Below are 6641 nucleotides of genomic sequence, written 5' to 3' on the forward strand. Positions count from 1 at the left end.
TACCAAACTTTTAACCTTGCACACTGTTATGTAGCCTCAAATAGTGCTCCATTTATTGTCAGAAATCCAAGACACACAGCAACCACCCATTTTCACTGATCTTAGCTGATATTACAGTAGTGTTGTGAAAGGCACCACACAGGTGAAGAACATGGGCCTTGTGTCTGCATGCCCGATCCAAATAAATGAAGGACCTGTATAACAGACTGATGTTGCCTACACAAATGTGCATCTAACAGGCAAAGTGCTTTGGATGAGGTGCTGTTTTCACCACATGTCTGAGGTAGGTAACTTCAACTGTTTACGTAGTTTTCATGATGTAAAATGTTAAGGATGCATGTCTGTAGTCTTTCAGTTTAATATGTTCCATTTTGAACTGCACAATAAAACTCAGGTAATGAAAGTAAATTACGACAATAAATTCAATGTAACTGAGAGGTGATGTGGATAGAAGCATACAGTATGGAGCTCCTCCTAACAGTAGACTAGGATACCTAGCTTTCTCATCAGAAACAAGAGTGTGACCATGGAAAGAATGCTTGAAAAGCAAAAACATTTCTATAAGTAACATATGGGGCCATTCTAACCCTTTTACCTAAGGAGACAGACAAGGCCCTTCCTTGCACACCCTAGAGTTTAAGGATCCAAAAACCCACCAAAGACTTTTCTAGTCTGCTGCACCTGGCACTACTGCAAGTTGTCTGTGACACCATGACCGGATTTAAAAACCACTTTACAACAAGAGTTTATTGAGTCTGGAGGAAGGTTGGTGTTTAAGGTTAAAACTGCAGGAGGGAGAGGTCACAGAAGGGAAGAGGGGGAATCTTATTTGAGTGGTAAGGGTGAACTACTCCACAGTTATGCAGGGGATCCAAGCTTGCATAGGCAATGCATTTAAATTTGTTATTTGATTGTACCATCAGAAGAAATGAGAACAACATAGAAACAACACTTGAATTGGATGTCTGCCTTTTACAGGCTGGGCCCACTCACACACACACACACACACACACACACACACACACACACACACGCTCACTCACTCACCCAAGGCCAGCTCAGAGTTACCACTCAATATGGTGTGGTGCTATCAGGCAGCAGTACGAACTTTAATTCACCGACAGACATGAAGAAAACAAACATTTTTTCCAAAAAATTACTCAGTATAATGTTGTGCATTGTTGTCAGATACCAATTTATTTGGATTTAAAACAATATTATTAAGCACTTTACCAAAAATATTAATAATTATAAATTGTATCATACATAAAACTTCACATTATTCTTGTAAAAATTACATATCACTTCCAGTTTGAAAGAGATACAGTTTGTTTGAGGGTAATACAAACAGCAAAAACTATACATATTTGACTTCCAACTTTATGAAACAACATTGTAATAATGACAATTGTAGTTAAACAACATAATGTTGTTTCTGAAATATGTAATTTTAACAATGTGTGTAACAAATAAACATGAAAAACTGGACATTTTTATTTGAGATTATTACAATAATGTGTGATTTTCAAAACCTTTTCATCTTTCTGAAATCTAAGTATATATTATGTCTGTTTCTTTCAGCACTGCAGTTTGCTGAAACAGGCACCTGGAACTATATTACTATATAGTTACTATATTTAAGAAAAAAAAAAAAAAAATTACAACATTGTCATTGTAAATGCTTCATCCGAATACAAAACAGACCTCATTTCCCGTCTAAATTCCTGCACAGATGTGTAAGTTACAGGAATTTCTATTATATTGCTGCATGTATGTGCAATAGGTCTACGTTGTGTGCCACTTAGTCTATTGAAAGATACCTTTATCCCATCATATGGTAACAGTGGGGAACCAATTACAAACTGAAGAAATTTACACATGTCATCTAGGTCCAGTGACTTAATAAAGTCACGTAGGTAATAATAGACTACATCTTCTTCAGGTCTTAAGTCAGGTTCACATGTAGTAAGGCATTGTAAAACACGATCTACAGTTGGCATCTCCTTCCAGTACAAATAAGAAATGAGGTCTGTGTCTAGCTGTGACCAAAATATTGCCATGTGTACTTGTGGTATTGATTGCCGAATGAATGTATTCAAATACATTGGCTTTATAATAAGTTCATTTTGTGCAACTAAAAGCAGCTGACTTTTAAAATTGGATGTAGAAGGAAGAGTATACATGCCATGAACTGAAAAAAAATTAAGGTCATGTTTTTCAGGTGCACTGACTGCAGTAAAATCTTTCAAAGCTTTCCACAGTAGGCTACGCTCTGCTGTTGTTACATGCAACAAAAAATCATCTAACAGTATTCCACTGTCTATAGTGGAGGTATTAAACACAATGGAAAGCAGAGTTGACCTGCAGAACTGAGGTGGTATACAATGGATGAGCTGACACATATGTGACAGTACTTTGCCAACAACAGAGAATATGCCAGGAGCTTCAGAGAACTGGTTTATAGGAAGACAAGGAACAAGGGCATCTTCCCCTTTAAACCATTCAGTAAAAGCCTTATTCCAAAAGGAAGAGAAAAGGTCTTTTGTTAAGCCTCCAAAGTCATCACCCTCCTCATCCATTAACTTTACACGTAAACGTTTGTTCAGAATGTCAGTTTTACTATAGATTGCTTGAACATCTTCTAAGATTTTTCTCTTCTTATGCTGATACAAATTTCATCTTCAACAAGCAATTCCAATTCAGAAAAACCTTCAACACATTAAAAACAATGTGAAAAGTGCATCTCAAAAAAAGCTGTTTATTTTTTACCTCATATCTTGTATTATTTGAAGACTGGCTAGAAAAAGTTCTGAGTTGTATAACAATGTAACAGTATCATCAGATCAGTAGGAAGTGGTAAGATGACAGAACATGGTGTAGCATAGGTATCTTTCAAGGTTTGTAATTAGAACTTTGAAACCTACTCTAAAGGTATTCTTAAAGGTCATTTGTTGAGGTGGAACTGAAGCCAAAATAATATATCTAGCAATATGCTGAAATTGCTGTTACTTTAAAATTATTATTATAAAAATGAGAAGTCAACTAAAGTTTTTTGTGAGGGAAACAGATGCAGTTTACCCTAACAGAAAAATAGTATAAACTAAGGTCTTAGAATACATTTGTATTATTTGCTATACTACCTTTTTCTTCTTTCTTTTATCACTCAAGAGCTAAAACATTTTGAGTGAATGGTAATATTACCTTGTTTAAGATCCAACTCCTTTTCCTCAGAATGTGACTGGTGTATTTGGATCTTACAAAAATAAATAAACAAATAAATAAATAAATAAACTGAAAATGCAGACCACACAAGAAGCACAGTATTAATTATTATTTAATAACCACAGTTCTAATGGAAAACTAACCTCCAAACTGCACCCTACACCCCTCTCATAATTCTTTGTTTTAGTAAATTTACTACACAATGAGTTAAAAGAATGTATAACTCTCCTTAACAAAAAATGAATATGCTAAAAAAAAAAAACACATCATTTAATAAATATAGTTTTTTCTTCTCTTTTATAAAAGACCATTTAGTTTATCCTGGTGCACTAGAAAACACTGCAGTAGACAAGAACAGAATGTGACAGAGAAAAGATGAACTGTGATACGTACTGTTGGAGTCCCAGTATTTACATATGCAAAAGGAGAAGGTGGTGGTGCTGCTGTTGCTGCCTCAGTAGTCAGAGATAACAACTGAAACTAAAAAGTAAACCCCAAATTTTACCTAAAGTAGAATGGTTTATTAATAAATCCTTGTACTTATAAACTTAAATAAAGATTAATAAGAAACTAAATGCTTGAAACCATAGAGGTTTTATAACTGTACCAGAATTTATGAGCTTAAAGATATATACCTCTTGCTAGAACTACAGTACAGTATTTTGTCTTTGGTTTCAGAATTGCAGCTCCTACTGTAAAACCTAATCCTATGGTGTTATTAAAAGGATGTTTTTAATTAATATCAGGTTAAAGAATCCTGAATTTTCTCTCTATTTTTACATTAAGGTTTACATTGGAACACAATGTGAAAATGTACACATTTTTTCTATTTATACACAAGTGATTTTCAAATTAAACTTGCTTTAGATTGGTAAATTTGTACAATTCTGTAATACAAACAAACATGCACTATGTTTTTAGCATATTCTTTTATTATTAAACAAAAATGTGAAAATGTTTGAATACCTCTGGTTGGTTTGTAACATCTGCTACTCTCTGAACTGACTCTTCTCTAACTTCAACATCTAAGACAGGAGTCTAAAAATAAATAGTGTATATAACCCTAAAATACATTTTTGCTTTACTAAATAAATACAATTTTAGAAAAAATGCAGTCTAGGTATAGTTAAAACACATTTTAAGTAATTGCAATACAGTATAATATTCACATTGTAATGCTTCATCTGTAAAGAATACATAAACCACACTTGCATTCTCTATCTAACAAACATACAAGAGATATCCTCTTATTAATCTTAGAATTTTAAATAATGAATCTTGGTATTTCAGTATAGAGAAATGTATGCAACTTATGAGGTGGCCCTGACTAGCAGGTAGTTTCCAGGGGCTGGGCCGGCACTAGGCCACAACCTTTACTTCCTTTTGCAAATGACCCCCTCTAATGCTGTACAAGACATCTATACATTATAAGTATATACAGATTGGGACCACTCCTACTGTCAAAGTACATTCAACTGCAAACACCCACCATATTTCATTTTAGTGGTGCCTTTGCCTGGTAAACTCCTGCCAGCTGCTGGCACACTTTATCAACTTCTTAAAGAAGTACTGTGAAATATACCCTTACCTCATGTTGGGGATGACTGCCTTCTATAGTCTGTACATTGACATTTAGCCTCTCCTGGTTGTTCCCTACATGATGAATTTCTGAGCTCAAAGCATCATGCACTTCTTCTAATTGGGTCTGACCTTCATTTTGCAAGTTGGTTTCAGGTCTGTCAGCCAAAGTAACTGAGGACATTCCTGCTTCTGTCAGCTGTATGACAATATAAAAATTATGCTAGCAGCTATATAATGCATGTACAGTACATGTTTGTGGATAAATAGGCACTATATGTGATAGATAGATGCCTGTTGATTTCTTTTGCAAAATGGTACTGTGAAAATGAAACAAATAAAAAAATATTCACACTTATATTATCAATATTAATTTATAATACAAGTTTGCTTACAAAACAAACCTGAACTGGTAGAGGTAGATCTCGTCCAGGAACTACAAAAATCTTCCCTTTTCCAATTTCCAATTCTAAATCATGTATTGTTGTTGCAGCAAGTTTTTTTAAGACGTCTGCCTTTTTCTGCTTTTGCAAAGGTGAAGCCGGTCAAATGCAATGGTGCTTCAGGAAAGCTATCCTGTACAAAGTTCTCAAAACGAGAAAAATTCCATTTCCTTTGAATTATTGACTTTGAGCCATATCTTTCAGTAGAACCAGGCTGTTCATGTTTAGGAACACCTGCAATATTTAAAATTGTTAACTACAGCCATTTCTTTGTAATATTACATTTTACAACACTTTTTGAGATTTTAGTTATAGACTGTGTAATTACAGATGTTGAAATCACTTCATAATTAATACAATTTATACTTTACCTGCCAAAATATAGACACATATACTGTAAATTAAAATTACTAACCTAAACCATTTCTTGTCAACCTGGCCATTTCTAATGGTGGAGGGACAAAGTCTTCATTGTGTTTTTGTAACAGAAACAAGTTACTTTTCCAAATATCGCCTCTAACCCGTCCTTTATATTTTCTGCCTATAAAAATACAGTGGGAGGTTATGTTTCACGAATTAGTTTAACACTAATACAAAACACGTTTGTTAGTATGCGCTTATTATAATTAATGACCGACGGACTGACTGACAAACTTGCAAAGGAAAGTGATTAATTGATGATTAATTAATTAATTAATCGTGATAAACGGGCGATTTTTAATTATGAAGTGAATTATTCCGTATCACGACTTGGAAGTTATTTAGTCATCACCTCCTCTTCTGTGATTCGTCTCTGCAGTTGAAACGTCTTTGAAATAAGGCTCTAGTTTCGCGAACAAATGCGGCCGCTTCAGAATCTGCAGCCGAGTTCTGCCCTTCCATGTCTGCTCCAAGTTCTTCTTCTGCTTGATGTACGAATGTCAGCGCCTGGGCTAACACTCGCTGGACTTCACCCCTCTCTCTTGACATGTGATCTGCAAAAGGAAAGCTAAACAGTACACATAAGCACACATTTATCTAAATGTCGTCTACGTTGGAAAGCCGCATGATGAACATGTCGAAATTGACTTTCATATAAATAAGTAAATAACAAGCGCTGCGAGAAACTTATGCACAGCAAACATAAACGGCGCAAACAATATTTCTCTTATTTCATATTCTACACACATGGACAAAAAAATATGGAAAAAAATCCTAACGCCAGAATAAAAAGGTAAAATATCGGACTGGAAACGACCGCCTTTATTCGAACTAAGAAACCCAAACGTGCGGCAGCTGCCATTGATATTTTGTGTGAAACGGTGCTATATATGATTAAAACTCTGAAAAATTACTATAAAATGAATGTTGAGCATTACCTCTGGGGCGTGATTGTGACACTGCACTACTCACACGTTG

The 6641-nt window shown here is 34.8% G+C and overlaps 3 long non-coding RNA genes across 5 annotated transcripts; all 3 read right to left on the bottom strand.

Annotated features, from left to right (window-relative positions):
- Positions 1-2647: 2647 nt before the first annotated feature.
- Positions 2648-3662, bottom strand: LOC120537498. The gene is made up of 3 exons (XR_005635338.1): positions 3616-3662; positions 3202-3253; positions 2648-2709 (listed from the first exon to the last, which is right to left on the bottom strand). It is a non-coding gene; the product is annotated as an uncharacterized LOC120537498 (long non-coding RNA).
- Position 3663: 1 nt separating this feature from the next.
- On the bottom strand, positions 3664-5347 carry LOC120537497. 3 transcript variants are annotated; one of them, XR_005635337.1, is made up of 3 exons: positions 5196-5347; positions 4189-4260; positions 3664-3702 (listed from the first exon to the last, which is right to left on the bottom strand). It is a non-coding gene; the product is annotated as an uncharacterized LOC120537497 (long non-coding RNA). The 3 variants fall into 3 exon arrangements; XR_005635335.1 differs by having other exon boundaries at positions 5205-5338; XR_005635336.1 differs by lacking the exon at positions 5196-5347 and adding an exon at positions 4811-4829.
- Positions 5348-5387: 40 nt separating this feature from the next.
- On the bottom strand, positions 5388-6047 carry LOC120537499. The gene is made up of 3 exons (XR_005635339.1): positions 6016-6047; positions 5659-5784; positions 5388-5477 (listed from the first exon to the last, which is right to left on the bottom strand). It is a non-coding gene; the product is annotated as an uncharacterized LOC120537499 (long non-coding RNA).
- Positions 6048-6641: the final 594 nt, after the last annotated feature.

The sequence above is a fragment of the Polypterus senegalus genome, chromosome 10 (assembly GCF_016835505.1).
Source record: "Polypterus senegalus isolate Bchr_013 chromosome 10, ASM1683550v1, whole genome shotgun sequence".
NCBI lineage: Eukaryota > Metazoa > Chordata > Cladistia > Polypteriformes > Polypteridae > Polypterus > Polypterus senegalus.